Source organism: Protopterus annectens, chromosome 1.part2, assembly GCF_019279795.1.
Source record: "Protopterus annectens isolate FY-2018-M chromosome 1.part2, PAN1.0, whole genome shotgun sequence".
In the NCBI taxonomy this organism is placed as follows: Eukaryota; Metazoa; Chordata; order Ceratodontiformes; family Protopteridae; genus Protopterus; species Protopterus annectens.
In genome coordinates, this window is record NC_056727.1 from 889650581 (window position 1) to 889675026 (window position 24446).

Below are 24446 nucleotides of genomic sequence, written 5' to 3' on the forward strand. Positions count from 1 at the left end.
TATTGTAAATAGCCTAATCCCTCTCCTATTGGTGACATGAGCACATTTACACTACCACAAGAACCACTTATACTCTTTTTCTTATTGAATGCCTTTTTCCCCCTCTGCCAATTGACCATCAAGCCTCCCCACACTAAACATCCATTCATTTCCCAGTGGTTGAAAGCCACAGATCTAGTGGGGCAAGAGTCATCTGACGGGCAGCCATACATAGAGATATCGAGGTTCCTTTTGTCATCATCAGCATCCCAGCTTCAATTACTTTTTTGTTTAATTGAGAATGGCCCAACCCTTCCTTGGTGGTGATGTGAGCACTTGCATCATGGGGAAAGACCACCTATGCCATTTTTTCCACACATGCAAGCTCCTTGCTGTGTACCCACAAGGGCTACCATCAGTGGTTTAGGCGATCATGCCCATTTCATCCCTACACTTGTTCCTGTGTCTTGGCACCCTTAGCCTCCAGTAGTGTACATGTATTTAGGCTTCACAATTTGGTACCTTTCTGGTTCATGTGACATAGCTGGCTTTAGGCACCAGCGAACCCTGTGGTCATTGGGGGCCCCCTGTTTCTGGGGGGCCCCCCAACCACAGCAAGTTATCTTATCTTGATATTTTGCAATATGTCTATCAAACTAACAAAAGTTAGTACAGCGATCTTGTATACTTTATAAACCAGGTGGCAATAACATTTATTTATATCTCTTTTAAACAAAGATATCTCTGGTTATAGTAACAGCGTTTTATCAAGTAACAGGCTTCACAATTCCATTAAATATTTTACCACTGACATAGTGCCTCTGGCTTAGTTAAACCCTGCTTGGTGGACATTCTTTTCCACTAAAAACAACAACCTAGCCAGCTTTAGGTACCTGCAGTACTTGTGGCTGCAAGGGGGGCCCTTAATCATCCTTGACTGTGTGGGGCCCCACAAAAGCAGCTGATGGTTAGGAAAAATGAGGAAAAATGTATTAATTTCCTGATTATGTTCTTTAACCTGAACAGAGCTGTGGTATGACCCTGATAGGATAAAGCTGGTAATGAACCTAAGCAAGGTAAGCAGGAAAAAGATCAGCAGGCAGCAGTGACTGATTTGAGTGCAAACTTTTTATTTTAAGATCAGCTGATGCTTCTGATCTTCAGGGATTTTTTTCTTTCTTTCAGGGAGTTTTATAAATACTGGTAGGACACCAGATACTATAACTCTCAACTTCTTTGCAGAAGAATTCAGCATAATACCATAAATAATAGCAGAATAAAGCCTCAAATCAGGAATACATTTTAAATATTACTCTAAGTCACATAAAAAAGTTAATAAAATAACACTCTTTGCTTCAACATGCATTTTTTGGACATTAAGACATATAAACCTCTGATGCCTGGAATTATTGGCTGTCTATAGCCCTGAATGATTTATTAGCAAATCAAACTTTTTATGAAAGACAGAGCAAAATTATGAGGAAAATCTGGGTAGGTCTGTGAAATCAGAGACAGTTACAAGTATGTATGCCTCCTCACAAAGGTAAATAAAAGTAACTTAGCCTTACCCCTGCTGCTGTTTGACAATTGATAGACAGCATTCACTGATTTGGTGTGGCAGTACCAGTGTTGCACAGTGTATTGCTATTTACTGAAATAAGTATAAAACTAGTATTGCTATGGCTTTTGTGTGTTTGTAAAACATATCGCTGATTTTTATCTTTGCATACACCCAATAATGCCAGGACACATACATTATCCTTTTGGGTATCAGTGAAAAACGTAGCTCAAGAGTAATTATATTTCAAAAGTAATTCATAAAATGTATCAACAGAACATTCAGACACTTCAGTCTTCAAGGTCTCTGGTGGCCCCCACTCCCCAGACTGTATAAATTGATACAGGTGGCTCCCTTAATCATCCGTGACTATGTGAGGGTTCCACAAAAGCTTTTGCTGGTTGGGGAATAATGAGAAAAACTTTATTAATTTTCTGATTACTCTCTATAACCTGAACAGGGCTGACCTTGTTGTGATAAAGCTGATAATGCCCTCTGCTCTCAAATGCACACATTCTAAAATCAGCCCTGCTCAGATGTGTGTGTACAGAAGGCTGCTGTAGATTATGGGGGATTGTGGTTATTTCTTTAATTTTCATTCCAGTCAAACCATAAAGGTTTGCACATAAGGTCATTACAGCTTTTGTTTGGGCTGAGGACAGTGTGGTCATTGTATCTTTTACTTCTTTCACAGACCTCAGAGGTGTATAAATAAAGTTACTATAGCTTGTGTATGGGGCTGTGTACTGTCTAGGAGCAACTGAGTAGAATAAATTACTGTAATCTTTATTTTTTCAGTTTCACATCAGGCACATATACAAGCTGCTGCCTTTGATGGTTAGGGTTGAGGAGTGAGGAGGCATGCTATGTGTATGTATGTCAGCATGACTGTGGCAATATAAACCTCTGATTTCATCCTAGTCTAACACCAGAGGGGTGCATAGGCAGTGACTTTCTTTTTTTTTTTTTTGGGGGGGGGGGGTAAGGAGGCAGGCCATATTCCCAGATTGCACCTCTGTATCCAGACAATAAATGGCTTGTTAGTTTGTTGTGAGCTACTATTTTGTCATCTTTGAATATTAAGCCTTGGGCACAACTTATGTCTTCCTTGAAATAAAAAAAAAAGACTGAAATTCTTTTCTTACTCATGTTTTTTGTTTAAGACACCATTGGATTAAAAGGTTGGGGAAATGCTCTACAATGTATCACAGAACACCTATAACCCTATGGGTTCTTGGGCCCTGGTTTATCTGAGTTATTTCCTAAATGGTTATTACTGTGCTGTCTTGGTCAGGAAAGGTGTGCTGAAAGGATACAAGGAAAACTTAAGCTGAACAACAACACTGAATTTCATTCCTTAATCATAATTTCTGTACAAGCCATCATTGGTTGGAAAGATTATGTAAAAAGAAGAAAAAATGAAAATGCACTTTAGAGCATATAGACAGCATTTCACCTAATGGATGCACATAGTGTTACACATAGGCCTGTTGCACCCTAAGAGCATTGTAGCTACAGGTCAGTCCATGCACACTACACCTAAAGGTCTGCAGCATGAACTAAAAGGCTGCTTCAGAGGCATGGCAGTGACAGGGTGATACTTTGATGGAAGTGCCTAGTGGGGCCTCAAACTTGACATTTGCTAGGGGGGCCCCAAAATGCTAACACCGGCCCTGATGTGAGAGTGAATTTATGGCACAAAGTAATACCTCACTGAACAGTTCAATAACAATTTGCATCCTACAAGAACCTGAATTGTGCTTTGTGATCTCATCACAGAAATGTAAAAGTTATGTGGGAAAATGCACAGGCTTGGTTATGCAGCACTTTCTGCTTACAGTGGAGTAATTTTCTGCTGCGGCACAGTGTCAGTCTGTTGGAGCTTTCAGAACTGATATTACCCATCATCCATCCAGCATATCATTGCACTTCATCAGTACACAGAATATTCTAGACTTATAACTGCTGAAGCTTCCAGACCACATTAATAAAATGATTTCTGTACACCAGAGCAAATTTTACACTGTCCAGCTCACTACAGTCTGTCATTGTGCAATGAATTGTGGGAGTCATGGATTTTCTTCACAGTACCCTAAATAATATCTGAATTGAAAGGAGTAAACCTGACCTCTTTTCGGCACCAAGCAATTTATATATTTTTGCACCTAGAATAGTTTTTAATGTATTAATTTTGGAACACGCAGCTAATCTTTACGAATGTTCTATAGCCTTGGATAGCTTCTATGCAGCTTTAAACACATAAATTCATAATTCTTAGCCAACATATAAACATTCATTAACGAACTGAAAGGAAATATACCAAAAAGTTACTTTTAGAAAAAAAAACACTGAATCTATTGCCATGACTAGGTTTGTCAAGCTCCATTTTCATGAATGAAGTACTTGTTTGGTTCAGAAACTTTGTAATTTGAATGAAATGGAAAATTCTTGGAAGGAAATAAAACGTAGCTGCTGCATGAGTAAAGTTTAGGATATGAAAAAGTTATCATTTGCAGTCTACCTAGCACTTAACTGCTTTGCAGGAATAAAGTAGGACAATTTTGACCAATAAAACATGCATAAAACATTGACTTATTCTGTAGTTTTTCACACTTTTTAAAAGTCACATCTGCAGCCTATTTACATTAAATGCCATGTGGGATGAGCTACTGTCTTGCTAAAATGAACTTCAAAAGTTTTCCATTGTCTTCCATTGTTTGTGGAAATACATTTTAAGCTTCAGTTTTTTTTCACATTCTATAAATAAACAACTATAGGTGTGACATAATTGCCTTTGAATACATAGTGCTGCATGTCAGTTACTTGGCAGTCTGCAGAGTAATGTAAAACTATACTACAATACTGCAGGTGCTCACCTGGGTGACTATACTACAATACTGCAGATACTCACCTGGGTGACTATACTACAATATTGCAGGTACTCACCTGGGTGACTATACTACAATATTGCAGGTACTCACCTGGGTGACTATACTACAATATTGCAGGTACTCACTTGGGTGACTATACTACAATACTGCAGGTACTCACCTGGGTGACTATACTACAATATTGCAGGTACTCACCTGGGTGACTATACTACAATATTGCAGGTACTCACCTGGGTGACTATACTACAATATTGCAGGTACTCACCTGGGTGACTATACTACAATATTGCAGGTACTCACCTGGGTGACTATACTACAATACTGCAGGTGCTCACCTGGGTGACTATACTACACTATTGCAGGTACTCACCTGGGTGACTATACTACAATATTGCAGGTACTCACCTGGGTGACTATACTACAATACTGCAGGTGCTCACCTGGGTGACTATACTACAATACTGCAGGTACTCACCTGGGTGACTATACTACAATATTGCAGGTACTCACCTGGGTGACTATACTACAATATTGCAGGTACTCACCTGGGTGACTATACTACAATACTGCAGGTGCTCACCTGGGTGACTATACTACAATACTGCAGGTACTCACCTGGGTGACTATACTACAATATTGCAGGTACTCACCTGGGTGACTATACTACAATATTGCAGGTACTCACCTGGGTGACTATACTACAATATTGCAGGTACTCACCTGGGTGACTATACTACAATACTGCAGGTGCTCACCTGGGTGATTATACTACAATATTGCAGGTACTCACCTGGGTGACTATACTACAATACTGCAGGTACTCACCTGGGTTACTATACTACAATATTGCAGGTACTCACCTGGGTGACTATACTACAATACTGCAGGTGCTCACCTGGGTGACTATACTACAATACTGCAGTTACTCACCTGGGTGACTATACTACAATATTGCAGGTACTCACATGGGTGAATATACTACAATACTGCAGGTGCTCACCTGGGTGACTATACTACAATACTGCAGGTGCTCACCTGGGTGATATCTGACTTTATAACATCACAAGCTCAATATGATAGATATACGTGTGTTCAGTATTGCACTTCTTATTAGGTAATGTTAACTTTACTTTTCCATTATTCAGCTTTCTTGATCTTCTTTCTCTTTTTTGATTTTTGATATTTGTGGTGTAATTTTCCTGGTGCATTAAAGAGTATTAAGCATGCTTACTAGGATCATTATTGATAAAGATGTGTCATTCATAGAAACTGAGTAGAGCGGTTGTTAGCACTGATGCCCCATAGTTTATAGTTCACTGTCAGTTCTTGGCTGGGAAGTCTTTGGTGTAGAGTCTACATGCCCATATACTTTTTTTTTTGTTGTCATTGTTTCCTGCTTCCTTTCCCATCCATCCCAGTGATTTAGAGATAAATGAAGTGCCGATTCTCAATTTTCTGTAAGTGTGTGTGTGTGTGTGTGTGTGTGTGTGTGTGTGTGTGTGTGTGTGTGTGTGCGCACATTATTGCAATCATACCTCTCAACCTTTAAGTGCAAGAAATCTGGACAAAGCCTGACATAATGGAGGGGACAAAGGCCCAGCAATAGGGACAGATTTTAAATGTTGCTCTTATAAACTTAAAATATTGCTAGAATAGCAGGATCTGTCTTGGCATGCATTTTTCTCTGAAGGATATTAAGTCTGAAACTCAAATGTATGTCATTATTTAGTGACTTCAATCCTCTGATCACTCCAGTGATTTGACAGAAAATCACAGAGTTTATGAGGAAAGAGACTGAAAATATAAGGCAAAAATCTGGACATTCTGCAAAAAAATCTGGACGGTTGAGAGTTATGAGTGCAGTATTCTGGAATTTCACCCAGAACTGGTTATTTGCCTTATGCCCATTGTTTGCCAAAATAGGGTCTGGTTCTATTACCCGTAATAAGATAAAGTAAATAGAGGGGGGGGGGGGTTCAGGAAAAAATGATGAATGAATGACATTGCTTGAATGGAATTGCCATATTTGAATAAACACTTACTCAAATGTAGTAGATGCACTGTGATGCTGTTCTGTACAAATGTTGTTCTTTCCAGTGGAAGTGAATAGATCATCTGATGTCAGTCCTGTTGACAAGCAAGGTGCCAACATGTAGCAATGCAGCACTGGCATTGTCAGGCAGGTAGGAATTTCTCAATGGTTAAAAGCATATGAGACCTACAAACCATCCGCAAAAGCAGTGTCAAAGCAATGTGCTATGGGATGTCAACAGTATTGGCACAGATAGTCTAATTACAGATTAAAATCAGAACCAGCAATGTTGCCAGTCAGAGTTGTCCAGCCATACACCATGTGAATGGATTACATTGTTAGCTGAAACAAGATGGCTAAAGCAAGAAATCTAAATTCAGTTTTCTGCAGTGGCAGCCTCTCTGTAATGGGTTAAATCACTTTGTCTTCAACTTATTGGGTAGTCTGGCCATGTATCCTTCAGCCTCACATCCGAATCCTGCTCCTGCCCAACCCTCATTTTTTTGTTACAAATCCATCTTCTTCTCCTTTTCCATGTAAACGTACCACATACCATCTGTATCTTTTCTTCTCATTGATTATTTGACAAAAATCAACAGGTGCCTTAACCAATACAAGGAAAGAATGAGAAATCATCATTCTTAACAAGAACAGTTCCTTCAAACAGCAGATTAATCTTCCTATTCATCACTCCTACTATGATTTCCCCCACCCAGACATTCTTTATTGTTGTCACTCACTGTCTGTTCTGTCATAAGGGGGGGATTGAACCCTAAATATTTTGCTGCTCCACCATTAAAAGGGACTATAACTGACTTCACTGCTTGGTGTTTCAAACCAGGTATGATATCAAATAAAGTAATGTGCTCATCACCAGGCTAAGTCTGTCATCGCAAATTCATGTTTCTCATTACTCATCTTTCATCTTTTCTCCTTAGCTGTATTAGCATACATTTCTCTTACATATTTTACTTTCTCATCTGGCTTTTCTGCTTTCTGAGATTAATCCTGTTGTGTTGTCCTACTTATAATGTTGGATGTATGTCATGCTCCACAAAATCCACATTTTGCCATACCTTCCATTCCTTCTGATTTCTAGCTTTTTATCAGTACTAACAAATATATACTAATTTCAGAGGATACAGTAACTCAAGGCAAATGTCTCACTGCTAAGGTTTTGTGTCTTAAAAACTACATCTAGAATATCTAATTTCTAGTGAAATAAACACCTCATAGTCGTATAATGTATATAGTTAATACTATTTTTCTGTTTAAAAAAGATCTCAGTTTATCACTGTAAACAGTACTTTCTGCAGTTCTGTTATGTAACAACTGTATTTCTGAAAATGTAAATATATAATATAAATGCAATTATGCGTGCACTTCTGATAGAGCTTTTCTCCCTGGGCCTCCACTGAAAATAGGCATTGCCCAGTCAGACTATCCCAGTCAATGAAGACAAATAAATAATTAAAAAAAAAAAAAAAAAAAACATAAATAAATATTTTTCCAGAATCCCATGGTACAGATCTCCATCATCTCTCAGCAGTGGCAAGTAAAGTGAAGCAATTATGTTCATTTCCATGTTTTCATTGCTCAGAGTCTGCTGCCCCTCACTCTGTTTGCTAAAAAACAACAGCAACAACAATGACAATAATAACAAAAAAGTAAGGGACACTAGACAACCCTGTCTTCTCCAAGCATACTTCTATTGACTGCACACAAATGCATCAAAATTTCTTCTAAATCTGTACTGTTGTCACAGGGGCTGGGCTCTGCCTGCACTACTGGTGACCCAGTAATAATTAATGGCCTGGAAAGCCAGAGGATTAGAGTGGGTATCCAGAAGAAATTCAGGTAAACACCACTGAAGTATGCTCAAAGTAAAACAGGAAATTTTAGGAAAAAACAGAAAACGTATCACCCACAGTTAAATGATGAATAAAAACTTTAATGAAAAAGTCCACTAACAACTCAGAAACAGGACAAGAACTTTTGGCGTAATGCCTTTTCAGATCCTGATTATTGTGCCCTGAGTGTCTAAATTTTAAATCCTAACTTCCAATCACTGATCCCAAATTTTGGTCAGATGACCCATTTAAAAATACAATAAAAAAAAACTTATTTCTCTATGTTTAATGAATCAACCAATCACAAGTTGCTAAAACAAGGAAGTTCATGTTTCCATCAATAAAATATCTCCTTGATCTCTTCCTGTTCACTTTCTTCCAATAGAAACTTATTTCTTCATTCCGGGATATCTGGCCATTAGCATGCTAATAATCACTACACACCTCCTTGCCATCCTATCAGGAGCAAGTACTTTTTCAATATCCAATAAACAGCCTCTTCTGGCTGAAATACTAAGAGCAGAGACTGCTATTATTTTCATATACATACTTCATAATGTTGATGATAATCTTTATTTTTGGTCTCTCTTTATTCATATTAAAAGCCCATACTTGGAAATCTCTCTTTAGAAACATCAATTTACAGTGTCTTTTGCCATCTGATCTAAATACAGTTGATATGCCCGCTATCAGGAGACAACCTTCTATTACATATATAGAGATGGTAATGTATTCATCACAGTTTTTAGTTCATTTGCTGTTATTATTTAATTATTTTCCAAAGATCACAGTGAGAATAAAAGGCAACTGCTACTTTTGTCTACTCATCATCTAGCTAATGGAGTTTCTAAAAAAGTGGCAAATTCCTCTTTTAGCCAATGAAAATTCAGGTATTAAACTAAGGCTTCATCTCTTTGCCTCTAAACTCTATGTATACACTTGTAAAAGGTTTTCAGAGCTTAAAATATAAAGGCAATGAATGAAATTATTTAAATCTTTGATTCAGTATCCAATAAAATGTCATTTGAGGTGGCAACTCACCATATCAACCAATAAAAATAAATCTTGCTTTGCTAATGCCAGACTGAAAAACTTATCTGAACACTTTATCCGACAATGGTATGACAGATTTTTTGATTTGTCTTTTCTTTTCAAAATAAAATAAAAATCAAAATAAAATAAAAAGTAACTGCTACTTTTGGCTGCTCATCATCTAGCCAATGGAATTTCTAAAAATGCAGCAGATTCCTCTTTTAGCCAATAAATTCAGATACTGAACTAAAACTTCATGCCTGTAATTATGCATAAAAGCAGCATCTCTTTGCCTCTAAATTCTATGTATAACACTTATAAAAAATCTTCAGAGCTCAAAATATGAGGACAATGAGATTATTCAACCTTTGATTCAATATCCAATGAAATGTCATTTGAAGAGGCAACTCGCCATATCAACCAAACAAAAATAAAAATAAAAGTAAAACTTGCTTTGCAAATGCTGGACTGAAGACTCTGTCTGACAATAGTATGACGCATATCTTTGTCTGTCTTTTCTTTTCTAAAGTATAGGTGCATTTAATGATCAAGGACTCTTTTTATATTGACTACCAACAGATCAATAATAAGCTATTTATAGCGACACATTTCTACATTTGTCAACAAGAGTCTTTAACCCTATTGATATGTCACACTAAGATTCCCAGTCAAAATAGACTGAAATCTACATCTTCCATCTTCTGTCCTCTATAGCTAATGGTTATCCAATAAATGGGATGCTGTCATAAACCAAGTATAAAAACTGTCAGATCTCGCTCTTTCTGTTTTATTTCAGCCAACCAATAGGAGAGCTAGAAAGACTGCTAAGCCCTATTTCCACCAATAAGAAGACCACTTCCTATATATGCAAGCCTCTATAGCAGCAAATGCTTTGATCAAGAGAAATCTTTTATTCGTATCGTAGAATTAATCAACAACTTTTCATTAAATCAAAAGTAAACCGACAAATATCATACAGAATCTTTGTTGCTGTTAATATATCATTCTAAGGTTCCCAGTCATAAGTAGACTAAAGTCTGCTTCATTTGTCCTCTGTAACTCATAATTGACCAGTAAAAGGAGTCAGTCAGATCACGGCTTATATTTTACTCAGCCAGTAGGAAAACTAAAAAGATGTCAAGGCTCCTTTCCCACCAATGGGAATGGGCTCCTGTATATATAAGTTTCTATAGCAACAGTTTTCTGTTTTTACCCAGAGAGATCTTTGTTCAAATCACACCGAGTTTCTCAGTCATAAATACACTGAGAGTCCTCTGTAGCTCTTGATTACTCTATGAATGTTATAATCAGAAACCAAGGCATAAAACAGTCAGTTCTCAGCTTTCGTTCTTCTCGACCAGTATAAAAACTGGAAAAATGGCAGTGCTCCATTTCCACCAATAAGAGTTGTTCTTCCTATATAAACATGTAACAAGAACTCAGGTCAGTTGATATCTTGTCCAATGGCTAGATATTCTTATATCTATTGATAAACCATTCTAACTTTTACTATTTAGTCTCCTTTCCTTCAAAAATGGTTTCAATGGAACCATGCCATTTAGACCGGGTGTGTGGTCAGCTCTCAAATTCATGATCCATTTGGCCTCCTCTATTTCTGTTCTGTTGACCAAATCACCTTTTCTTGCTGTGGGTTCTATCTTTGAGATAACCATGAATTTAAAAGAATTTGTGATGTTATCTCGGACATGAGTGAATAACGCATTAGCCTCAATTTGATTCCTTATGTCTGATTGGTATGTGTATGTATGTTCCTTTAACATTATATTTGCCTTTCCTACATAATAACTTGGGCATTTAATACATGTAGCAATATAAATGACATTTTTGCTATTACAGTTGGCATTATCATAGAACCAATAGCTTTTCCTTGTACTGGGATGGATAAAATTATTGCTGTTATTTATCACTGTTATTTATCACTGCACAGGCCTTACATGTACCACATCTATGTGTGCCTACTTGAGATAATATCTTATGTCGTGTTAGTGATCCATTTTTGTTACATAACATCCTTTTTAAGTTCTTTTTATTTTTGAAAGTAAAAGAAAGATCCTGCCTTAAGAGACTTCCTCTACCCAGAAGTAATGGTTATAATTAAAAGGCTCACTACAAAGAGCCCAGCCTTCACTGCAACATAAACAAGCCACTTTGTATGGACAGGTTCTTGACACAAAAACCTTCAACTTCTGTAAAACGCTCCTCTCATTATCAAACAATGTAGTTCAGCAACATGACAACTGGATGGCTGGATAGATAGCCATAAATGTACTCCTTGAATAAGTAGCATAGCCTTCATCAAACTGGATGGAAAATCCACATATTAACCTTTCCTAGCTGGATGGGTAAGATCTAATATTGGTTACTCAAGTCTACTTGCCCAAGAAGAGGGGCCTATTTAACTAATTATTCCATTCGCAAAAATATATTCAGTATACATATTAAATCTCTCTCTCTTACACACACACACACACACACACACACACACACACACACACACACACACACACACACACACACACACACACACACACGAAGCCCCTACTTGTAAAATAAGCAACCTCAGTAATCACATGACACACACTCACTGAATGCAATTGTCTGGAAGTCAAAATATCTGAAAAAAAATCATAATACAGATGGATTCATCCATGCAATTTCCCACCATCAATAAATCAACAAACAACTGCTCAGCAAAAAGTAAATCAATAAGAAAACCATAAACTCTCTAAGATCATACTACATACAGGAGTAAACATATAACTTCCCTCCAATCTAAAGCCATTTGACATTCAGACATTTTAATTTGTGCAAAAGTTATTCACAGACTGACAGTTTACTAAGCTATATTGCTGACCTTCGGTTTTGAAAAAAACAAATTCCCAGCCTTTGTCAATAGCTCAAAGTGCAGAGAGGATTATTTTTTTTATTTATTATGTATTTATTTATTTTTGGAAAACATCTTTAAAACTGTTAAATTGATTACACACCCAGAAACACAGAAAAGTTATTGTGATAAGTAAACCACAGACTGCTGCAAGAAATCAAAGTCACATTAGGACTCTATGCTTACGTCTGAACTAGTGAAGCATAACTGTCAATTCCAAAATACTTAAAATAGCTTAATAAGAAAGTTATTTGCAAGGTTACATGGCAGTTTATATTGGAAATAAGCAGAGATATTAAAAAGGCTCTGTTTCTCATAATTATGCTGAAAAGTCTTCCAAGGTAAATACAACCTTCTGATTTAGTATGGAACCATACCTCTCAACCTTAAAGCAAGAAATCTGGACAAAGCGAAAAATAAAAGTGGGACACAGGCCCAAAAATAGTTATGCATCACAGATACCATTGAAACAACTGTAGCTGCAAACATTATACATCACTTATAATCTTTCTATCCCATTGTCAGTTAAGCATTATATGGCTCATTCAGTCCTGCCTTCTTTTGCAACAAAGAAAACCATGCTTTGAAATGACAAATGCATTAAAAATAATAAATAAAACACATTGCATCAACATCCTGCAACTTCCTACCTGCAAACAACCACAGAGCTTTCACTGAAACTAGGACTGCTTATTTCCCCAGAATGACAGCTATCCCTAATTAAGTCTAATGATATACAATCTACCAGGATCTGGACTACCTGAAATAAATTAAATTATGGCCTGCAAATTGCAAGTGCACTTTGTTTAATTAAACTATATTTCTAAGCCCACTTAACTGTATTTTTTCAGTAGCATTCCAATATCCATTTCCAGGTCACTTTACAAGACATTGGCAGTGGTAGACTTGGCATCCTTCAGAACCCCACAGGCCCACACTAATACTGCTAGCATTGTCCATTACATGTAAATATCCATCTACTGTAAATGGCAAGAAGCTGTGTCTTACAAAATCTACTTTTGGCATGCCTAGTACCCAAGTATCCGGTTTTGAAACAAAGAAACATATTCTCCACAGTCCGTAAGTCTCTTGTCTTTAATAATCATCTACTGTTGCAGCACTCCCAACACATAAGCACACACATACACACTAAAACCCCAGCATTTAAAAAAATGACATTGTGCCCACCTGATTTGTCAGTATTGATGATCCACCAAAGCTATGCTTACTATTGTCCAATCTGCCACTGCTTAGAACCCACCAATGACAAAACAGTGCTGGGTGCTGTTTTGTTTGTCAGAAAAAAACAATACAACTTCATATGCTACAGTCCCACACAGTCAATCCACTACTGACCCATTAACCCTAGGCTGCTGTCTCATTCTTACTCCCTGGAACTGCATTACCTTGGATGACTACTTTTATTTCCTAAGCAAAAGACACAACTTGGAAGATGAGGCAAAAATCCAGACATTCTTCGAAAATCCATACAGTTGAGAGGTATGATTTCATATTCAATACAACACTCTCCCTGTCAGGAAAGTCGCAATTTAATGAAAGTGTACTTTTAATGTACGATATATTTGTGAGCTAACATGTTTGTGTTCAGTAGGTAGACTGATCATCGTTAGCCTCTTTGTGCATGTGTCTCTCTCTGTCATGCATACATATACACACACTCTTCTTCTACTTTCACACACACAAACATTCTGCTTTCACTCACTCACTCACTCACTCACTCACTCACTCACTCACTCACTCACTCACTCACTCACTCTGTACTTACCTATTAACACAGGTAAGTGCTGTCCCTTTCAAAGGCAATGGCGGCAAATTCATACACGAGTCCCTCTTCAGCGAGAACACACATTGATTCTTTGGTGCAAAATAATGGCGTAAACACACTGACCCTTTTTTGGCACAAAAACAAAACTAGAAGGGTGCTTTGGCACATGCGCACACCGACGTTAGAGTTACAGGTCACGGGAGTGAAAAACACAAAACAAAAAAAGTGTTTTGGGGCATGCGTACATCGATGTTGCAGTTAGAGGTAAAGGGCTGCATAGAAGAGCTCTGAGGGCCGCATGTAGCCCATGGGCTGCAGGTTGGACATGTCTGGGCTAGATGATGAGTAGCCAAAAGTAGTAGTTGTCTTTTATTCTCACTGTGATCTTTGGAAAATAATTAAATAATAACAACAAATGAACTAAAAACTGTGATGAAAATGTTACTATCGCTATATATGTAATAGGAGGTTGTCTCCTGATAGCGGGGATATCAACTGTATTTAGATCGGATGGCAAAAGATGCCATAAACTGATGTTTATAAAGAGAGATTTGCAAATATGGGCTTTTAATATGAATAAAGAGAGACCAAAAGTAAGGTGCATCATCAACATTATGATGTATGTGTGTGTGTGTGTGTGTGTGTGTGTGTGTGTGTGTGTGTGTGTGTGTGTGTGTGTGTGTGTGTATGTATGTGTGTGTGTCTTTCGACTTTTCCCAGTTAGGGGTCGCCACAGTGGAACTCCAGTCCGCTAATGATTGGTAGTTGATTTTTACGTGCCGAGTTACCAGCCCTGATGCATAACCTTCAACGAAGGTACGCCCATTGATGCATGTCTCCACCCAGAAGACGCTCTAGCTGAGAATCGAACCGGACAGCATCTTACTGTGAGGCGACAACGCTACTGCAGCACCACCACATTATGATGTATGTATATGAAAATAATAGCAGTCTCTGCTCTTAGTATTTCAGCCATAAGAGGCTGTTTATTGGATATTGAAAAAGTACTTGCTCCTGATAGGATGGTAAGGAGGTGTGTAGTGATTATTAGTATGCTATTGGCCAGATATCCCGGAATGAAGAAATACGTTTCTATTGGAAGAAAGTGAACAGGAAGAGATCAAGGAGATGTTTTATTGGTAGAAACATGAACTTCCTTGTTTTAGCAGCTTGTGATTGGTTGATTCATTAAACACACAGAAATAAGGTTTTCAATTGTATTTTTAAATGGATCATCTGACCAAAATTTAGGATCAGTGATTGAAAGTTAGGATTTTAAAATTTAAACACTCAAGACACAATAATCAGGATCTGAAGAAGTCATTACACCAAAAGCGCTTGTTCTGTTTCTGGGTTGTTAGCGGACTTTTTTCATTAAAGATTTTATTCATCGTTTAACTGTGGTAACACGTTCTCTGTTTTTTCCTAAGATTAGAGTGGGTAGGCTTGATCAGCTGAAGTACAACTTGCCTTTTTGGAAGGAAGGAGAGGGCTTGTCTGTGGCTGTATCATTTTCTGATGGACACCAGAGTGTTGTGCAACAGAATACAAGGCTGTGAGCAGCAAAACAGGGGTAGCTGATGTTTTGCAATACAGGAATAGTAACATGCATGCATGTGCACAATATGCCACAGCATGTCTAGTTCTACAGATGGTAGTAGGGCATAACAGGAAATGCAACTTACGCCAATGTGACAGGGCCAGCCTAATATCCTCTTCTGTTCCTTGTATAGGGGGGATTTATGCCCTGGTAGCCAAGAGGCTTTCATACCTGTGATGATAGGACCTATCTGATTATAGGACATGTTGGGGTACCTTCCTGTTAAGAGTGAGCTTTTGAGTTTGATGGAGTATGGAGGAGCAGGTAATAGACCCAAATGTCATTGGAAAACTGCCAAAAAATTTTCTTTCGATGCACATGAAATTCCACTTATAGGTTCATAGATACTTGCTAGGCTATTAATCTTAAGAAGCCTAACCTTACATTCCCATGGTAGTTTTTAGCCCTTATGTTTTGCAAATGAATAACCCAAAGATGGGCTGAACAAGAATGTGTTGGGACATTTACATGCATCCCCTTTCTATGAGGGACAGGAGTGATAAACCTGGGTTGTATTTGTGGTTAGCCATCCATTTCTCAAAATTACATTTGAATGGAGTAAGTAAGTACTTCGCTTTCTGTGGAATGGAAGATGGTTACATAGAAACAGTATTTTCTATGACACAAACCTTTTTCTCCAATATGTTCTATTTTTTTCGCAAAAGAGATTGAGATCCCTTGAGCTGGAGTCTATACCACTGGACTTGTAAATGTGTAATAGGCCTGACAGAACGTCTATTAAAAATCTATATGGAAGGTAGGCGTCATCTCTTAGTAAATTTATATTACCGAGATGTGGGATAAGACTTTAAAATGGCCTGTGTAGTTTTTACAATTAAGGCCCATAATTTTTTTAGTAGAAAAATGTTGTAGCCATTCCAGTTGTAACAAATGTTTAGACAGGTACATTCCAAAAGGACATTATACTCAATGCTCAGTCTAATGAGTGCCAGGTACAATGGAATGATTACATCCATGGATCTGGATGCAGTACTTTTACATATAAGCTGTGTATTGAAATAAGACTTCTTTACAACAGTGGCTGTGTGGTGATCAATAGTAACTCTCCACTAAACCTTAACTTTTTAAACAGGTAAAACTCAAGTTACCTACTTTCACATCTAACTTCTCTAGTGCACACTGCAGAGTGCATTCTTTTCAATCTTACCTTTAAGCATCCCTGTGACTAGCACTTTCTCTAATACCTGCTGGAAAGCACTAGGAAGCCTTAAACTCATACAAACACTGAACTCTCCTTGTTAACAAAGAGAAATTAATAGTAGGCACTAAACAGCCTATAATTGCAAAGTACCTTGCTAAGGAAACAGCTCCTATAATACAAAGAAAAAAAAAAGCCCCAAACCAGGCATGTCCAAGGGTCAGCTTCCGGTGATTTCTCCTGTCCACCTGGTGAATCTGGGCATACTGGGGCAATGCAGCAATTGCCTCATGTACACAGACAACCCTCTCCTCCTACCACCCAACACTACAACCTGTGAGAGATGCACTTACATAGCCAAAATGGAAGCAAAGCTCTCTCCACCCAAGATTGTGCTAAACAGTCAAGAGGAGAAGGTTAACACCCACACTACACCTCAAGCAACACATAGCCCTTCTAAACCCGCACCACCAACACCCACATATAGCAACACTAAATCCACATATGCAGAGGCCCTTAACTGTAACCTGCCCAAGCAACAAAGACTTCTGAAGCTGAACGCAAACAAACACCAATCACAACCAATGTGTCACATAGTTCACAACACCAGTGTGCCACCCAGCAACAGCCCCTAAGGCAAGACAATGTACCTAACACTTTAGTCATAGGTGACTCTATAGTCCGGCACACTGATGTCCCTCTCACCAGGTCGAATAAGGAGAAAATTACAGTCAGCTGCCTGTCGGGTGCCAGGATCCACCACATAACGCATGCACTCAAGTCACTCCACAACAAGTACAAATATGACTCTGTCATTGTCCATGTTGGAGTGAATGACTTGAGACGTACCTCCCTGGACTACATGAAAAGAGACATGGAAGAGCTCTTGGATCATGTGGCCCAGGCAGGTATGACCCTAGCCCTGAGTAGCATCCTGCCTTCGCCCAGAATGATACCACAATATAAGGATAAAATGATTGACTTCAACAATTGGCTAAGCTTATGGTGTCATTCAAAGGGGATCCAGTATCTGTCTGCCTGGGATGACATGATTGACAGACCACGATGCTTTGCCAGAGATGGTCTGCACCTGTCGCCCTGGGATTCAGGTTACTGGCTAAGGCTCTTGCCACCCCTATAGTGCCTTTTTAGGCAAACTTCAAAGGACAAAACCACCACCGTAACAGGTACAAGCATGCAAAATCTGAAGGTAATGCTACTCAATGCTAGAAGTCTAAACCTCAAAATGCACTCTCTCGAGGCACTCCTAAAAATGGAGAACATCGATATCTGTGCAGTAACTGAGACCTGGTTCAAGGCTCCAGAGAGCACCCCTGCAATACCAGGCTACAACTCTTACCACACTTTTCGCCACCAAACCAGGACCGAAACACTAAAGGTGGAGGAGTGTCAATATTCACCAAGGATATTCACACCACCAGGCTAGTTGGCCAACACAATGTGTCTGAAATTCTCCAAGTGCAACTAACACTAGGTAAGACTGCAATCCAAATTGTAGCTTGCTACAGATCCCCCACCATACCCCAAGATTCTCACTACATCTTTCTAAACATACTGGAAAATATTAAGATAGAACCAAACACCCTAATACTGGGTGATTTTAACTACCCTGCCATTAACTGGGAAAACTACTCATGTCCCAACACCTTTGCGCAACGGTTCTTGGAATTCATAAATTCCAACGCCCTGGATCAACTAATGCATAGTCCCACCAGGGGCTCCAATATCCTAGACCTGGTCATTACCAACATGGGAAATCAATGCTCCATACCTATGGTCACCCCCTCGTTAGTCAGGTCTGACCATAAGCTAATCACCCTTAACATCCACATCCCACCCCCACCCCCAATAAAGAAACCACCATAAAAAACTTCTCCAAAGCCAACTTCATGCTACTCAAGTCAGAAGTGACAAACTTCATGACACCCATGCAGACGGGAACTGAAAGTTCAACTGCTGAATCCTACACTAAGGCACTGTACGAGCACATCCACTCATGCATGAATCGTGCCATCCCAAATAGAACCAAAATGCTCTCATCCAAAAAAAGGAAGCCAATCTGGTGGTCCCCTGCCATAAACAAACTTTACAACAAAAGGAAGAAACTTTTGCAGAAAAGAGGAAAATCCCAGGATTCAAAAAACTCCCTCACTAGCCTCAGTAAGAAACTGAGATGCCTCATAAAATCCTCCAAAGCTAGTTATGAAAATAAAATTGCCAAAGATTCCAAAGACAACCACAAAGCATTCTATAACTATGTCAAGAATCTAAATGGCAATGCTCAGATCTGCTCTGAGCTAAAACAGAATGGCATTAAATATACTGATCCGAAGGATATTGCCAATATCCTGGCAGATCGATTCAGTGCCAACTTCACCCCCCTCTCACCCCCTAAATGGCCCATCTCAATACCGGAAGATTGCCAAATTCCAGTAATAACGGCCACACAGGTACAAAACGCGCTATCTAAAGCCAAGAATACAGCATCCATGGGACCAGATGACATCCCGGGCTGTGTACTACATGAACTACAATATGAACTGGCACCTCACCTAAGTGTCATGTTTAATCATAGCCTCACCTCAGGTTTCGTGCCCACTGAGTGGCGCAGAGCTACATTTATCCCAATCCACAAGGGGGATCCACCTTGGATCCCGGAAACTACCGTCCCATCAGTCTGACAAGCCTTATCTGCAAGGCCATGGAGCGTATTATTATGGAACTTATAAACAAAGACATTGGCAACCTTCAAACACTGGACCCTACCCAGTTTGGGTTTGTGAAGGGCCGATCTTGTCTCCTGAACCTGATTGACTTCTTTGAATCAGTCTCCAGAGCCATGGACAAGGGTAAGGTGGTCCACACAGCCTATCTAGACCTTGCCAAGGCCTTTGACACCATCCCCCACTCTGGAATCATAGATAAACTTACTAAGTTGGGCATTAATCCCTATGTCACCCAATGGGTTGCTAAATGGCTTACTGATAGAACCCACACTGTAAAAGTAGCCAACTCCAAATCCAGTTCCAGACAAGTGACAAGTGGAGTACCTCAGGGTTCAGTCCTGGGGCCACTCTTGTTTGGCATCTACTTCTCTGAAGTACAGGTCAACACTAAGGGACTCTGGCTGACAAAGTTTGCAGATGACTGCAAACTGGGAGCCATTATTGAATCCCCAAATGATGTGGATACTCTACAAAAGGACCTTACAGAAACAGATGATTGGTGCCAGAGCCATGGGCTCAAGCTCAATGCCAAGAAATGTATTGTTATTCCCTTTGGGAAAAAACATGTATCCATGAATTACAATATAGGTGGCAGTACACTAAACACAGAAAGTGTGATAAGAGACTTAGGGACACAGGTGGACAGTGGTCTCACCTTCGATAACCACATCGCCACAACAGTCAGGAAATCCTACTATGTGGCACACCTCATCACGAAGGGCTTTTCATCCAGGAAAAAGGAGGTCATTGTCCCACTGTACTCATCCCTCATTAGACCCATTATAGAATACAACGCCCCCTTTGGTATGTACCTCTCAAGACATCTGCAACAACTGGAAAGGCCTCAGAAATACCTCACTAAAAGAATCACAGGCCTAAAGCAGATGCCCTATGCTGACCGCCTTAAAAAACTCCAGCTATACTCTGTCGCATATCGTCTACTCAGAGGCGATCTCTGCTTAACATACAAGGCCATGTCAAACCCAGAGCTGTTGGACATGCTACACTTAAAGAAATCCCAATCCCTCAGAGCTACACGCTCCAGGGATCTAAACCTTGTCATCACAATAAACAAAACATGCTGGAGGGATAGGTTCCTGACCCAGAGACTCTCCAGACTCTGGAATAGATTGCCCATACATGTCAAGCAGAGTGCCTCTTTGGACCTCTTCAAGAGGAACCTTGACGATTGGATGGGAGAAAGGAAATTCACCCCAGGGATCACGTCAGTCGCCCTGCTAGACAGGGTCCAGGAAAGTAAATAATGTGGGAAGAAATAGCCAGGGAATTGTTATGGCTAGGCTTGTATAGGCCCTAGGGCTGATAGCCTAGTACCAACCTATGAACCTATGAAAGGACAGTTCATTGTTGACTTAGGTCGTCAGATCCCTAAAAGGTGGATCAATTTTCAGACATGTATAGTCAATGTGATAGTTATAAGAGCCATGCTTGCCAAAGGATATGATCTCACACTTCCTGGCATTTATGCTTTTCACACAAGCTGTTTGTTCAGGACAGGCCTCTTGGAGTAATTAGGAGTTTATGATATATCCTCTTTGGAAGACCAAGTACCTGTGGTATTTAAAGGTAACAATATGTAACAGTATCATCTGTTTACTCTGCTAAAGAGTTTACTTTAGATAAATAACTTTCCTTTCTAAAGGCAGTGACAAATCAAGTCCTCCACCTTTGGTGGGAGGAGAAGGTATTTCAGTGAAGGACTTGAGATGCCACTAAAAAAATTTACAAGAAATAGAAGACCTTACCAAAAGAAGAAGTAAGTCACCTGCATGGGGAAAAGGAATTCGAGAAATTCAGACTATGTAAGATACATTTACAAAACCATCCAAAACAGTTGCAACAGACTTTACCTGTTAGGTAACTACCTTTCTGAAAATCATGCATCATAGGTGATGTCAGTACTCACGTGGGACAGTATTTCATGGCTTCAGCCAGTGTATGTTAAGGTTGTAGGAAGGTATCTGCCAGTATGAATGAATTTTATTAGAAGCAACTGTGAATGTCTTTTATTACTGAAGTATTAATAGTTAACTCAGTTGTCATTATTTCTTCATTGGTCAAACAATAATTACTTAAGCTGCCTTTTTATTCAGGAAAGGTTGTTTCTTATGAAATATGATGGCCAAATATGAGCAGGAAAGCTGAGTTATGTTTCTTAAAAAAGAAATACCATTTTTATGAGAGACAATATAAGAATTATACATTTTTCTATTATGCTTTTGTGGCAGAAAGAGAGAACTATGAGGTACAACTTTCATTAGAGGGAAATAGAGAATGGTGTCCAAGAAAGATGACATACAGATATTATGGCATACTGCTCAACGCTGTTGCTCAAGAATCAGGGATTAAGCCAAAAATAATGAGGGTGCAAAAGTACTACACCTGAGACACATTTTAAATATTCCTTTATTCACTTAGAAAGTTAATACAGCAACAGGCTTTGTATCAACATGCACTTTCTGAAAAATAAGAGGTATGAAACTCTAACATGTAGCATTATTAACTGATTGCAATCCTTACCAGAAAATCAAAAATGTTATGAGAGACAGAGCAAAAAACATGAGTCAAGTGTCCATGTTTTAATTGCATACCTATAAAGTTAGGAAACAACACAAGAAATGTGCCCTCAAAGGCGTGCTACATTGGCTAACTAACTTATGCATGTAAATGCTCACATACATGCACACACGCACACACACAGACCTACACATGAGCATAGAAGCACTGACACTGGTCACACAATCCTTGCCTCTGAGATGTCAAGGCAAACTGGTAAATAAGCAAAGTGGCACAGCCAGAGTGATGGGGAATGGCAGTTGGATCATTGTCTAGAAACGCAGACCAAGCAGATTAAGAACTGAGCATTATGCATTAAACAGGCTGTTATCCCTCCTGATTAAGGTGCTTCTGTAGCCATTCTTCACAGCCCCATCTAAGGTTGCTCCATTTGTTCGTCACTGGCTTTGAGAAGTATCTCCACTTCATTCATATCACGCTGGTATAATACAGCTCCATCTGCCCTGATTTTTGACTCAGTGCAAATAATAAGTCCTAATGAGTAGCATATATTCTCAAGTACATATAAGAGTTTTTTTTATATATATATGCTTTTTGCCTCCTTACCTGCTGAACATTACCCACCCAAAGATAATACATTTTTCCTATTATGTTATGCTTTTTTTCAACCCATGAGGTGGCCTTCACCACTAAATAGTCTCTGCCTGTTCATTACTTGTTAGTAACACATGATCAATAACACAGGTGAAATCTAACTATGAGGAGTTATCATCCAGGTGGGCTTGAAGTCTGTTTATGCCACAGCTGTCCATGAACCACCAGACTCCCTGTGATCAATTTCTCCCATCTGGACCATCTAGGTTAGTAGCTGATGGTACCTAAAAGGGAGGGCCTTAACCAACAATGATCTTATCCCCACCTGTTATCCCCACATCAGCCTCTGCTGCTAGCATCTCACCCAACCTATCAGAGGGCTTCCTGGGAAATTGTTATTAGTATGGAATGCTGGTGTATTTATATTAGACCCTAATTTCTCCCATGGCTGATGTGAACGTCATGACTTTCTTCTGCACATGCATGTTCCAACATTCAAACTGTTGAAGGCTACCTCGCTAGCTTGACAATGCCAAGCTTATGTTCTCTCAGAGCTGGGCATATAAACTTTAATCAACCCGAACAAAATTAAACATTCCCTACAATGGAGAACTTCCCCTTGGTAAAAATGAACATTTGTATCACAGGTATGGCATACATCTCAGTAGTAGCTAACAGAACTAAGAGCAGGATTTGGAAATCTTGGTGGCAGTTTGACTTTATTATGTTGAGTACCATTCTGTGGCTAACATGATGTGAAATGGTTTATTCTTTGTTCACCTTACCAATGTATTTCATACAGTTAATACTGACAGGTTACTTTACTGAAGGCTTTAGATATATGCTACTCATTAGGACTTATTATTTGCATTTTTCCGTGAATGGAATTTTCTAGGTTTCTTTGAAATGGTTTATAAGTCATTTCATCTGACAGTTAGGTTAAGCTGTAGACAGCTATAGCTCACCTTTCATCTCTGTCTTCAAGTGTGCTTGCAAGCACAGACTTAGAATTTCAGCTGCTTTCAGTTTTGTTAAAAATCAAGATTTGTTGGTAAGAAGCTATGATTGTAGTCTACAATGCTAACTACTAACTATTTAAGCATTTTTCAACAGCTAGAGAGATTAATTTATTGTTGAATATGATATTTTTAATGTATCAAACTGGCTAACAGAAAATAGTTTGAAAACAAATGCAGAGAAAACTATGTCTGCAGTGCTTATAACAAAATGTAATTTTGCACAGTTATCTGAGTAGCTTATGCACTGCACACTTTATTGGTTCTCTGTTGAAAATGTGCCTCTTGGAATATTTCCTGAGCTTACTGTGTCCTTTATTAACTATTTTGTTTTGGATCGATCACAGTATTTTTCTGCACACTGTATGCTGTGTCTGTGTCCTCACATTCAATAATAGTTAATGAATGAAGATAGACTAGCTACAGCATGGAGGCTTTTATGCCTAGATTATATTACAGTGAGTTACTGCTCTGCAAAATGTTAAATGTCAGCTGTGCAGCCATACCAACACTGGATACCCTTTATAGCAATATATGTAGAGCAGTGTCTTTGCCCAAATGGCTGACACAGCACTATGACTTATATGGCAACTTCAGCTGCCTACGTCTGAAAGACAGATTGTTCAATGTATATATTTTATGATTTAGTAGACTAAACTTAGGCAAACCACATGGATTTAATACTACAATTTTATACACTGCACATTACAAGGTCTGCATGGTTTACTGGAATATCAGGTCCTACCTTTTGTTAAGTAC

The 24446-nt window shown here is 38.9% G+C and overlaps 1 protein-coding gene across 4 annotated transcripts in view; it reads left to right on the plus strand.

The window, feature by feature from the left end:
• The window catches only part of TFAP2E (transcription factor AP-2 epsilon), a 213204-nt gene that overhangs the window by 168724 nt on the left and 20034 nt on the right, over positions 1 to 24446 (plus strand). The window lies entirely within an intron of this gene.